This window comes from Poecilia reticulata, linkage group LG3 (assembly GCF_000633615.1).
Source record: "Poecilia reticulata strain Guanapo linkage group LG3, Guppy_female_1.0+MT, whole genome shotgun sequence".
Classification (NCBI taxonomy): Eukaryota; Metazoa; Chordata; class Actinopteri; order Cyprinodontiformes; family Poeciliidae; genus Poecilia; species Poecilia reticulata.
In genome coordinates this window covers 16,223,572-16,223,840 of record NC_024333.1, presented here as the reverse complement: position 1 = coordinate 16,223,840, position 269 = coordinate 16,223,572, and positions in this window count along the sequence as shown.

The window sequence follows — 269 nt, the reverse complement described above, 5'->3', positions numbered from 1 at the left end:
ATGGATGGATGGATGGATGGATGGATGGATGGATGGATGGATGGATGGATGGATGGATGGATGGATGGATGGATGGATGGATGGATGGATGGATGATTATATAAAAAACTTTGATATATTTTAAAAATTAAAAATGTGTGCACACGTTGTATTGAGCATTCTCCCCTGCAATAATTTTTAGGTAAAATGTCCAACCTTGGCAAGTTGCTCCTCCAGCACATAGTTTTTCCATCAGCTTTGTTTGGATTGACCTCTCAAATAAATTAAGT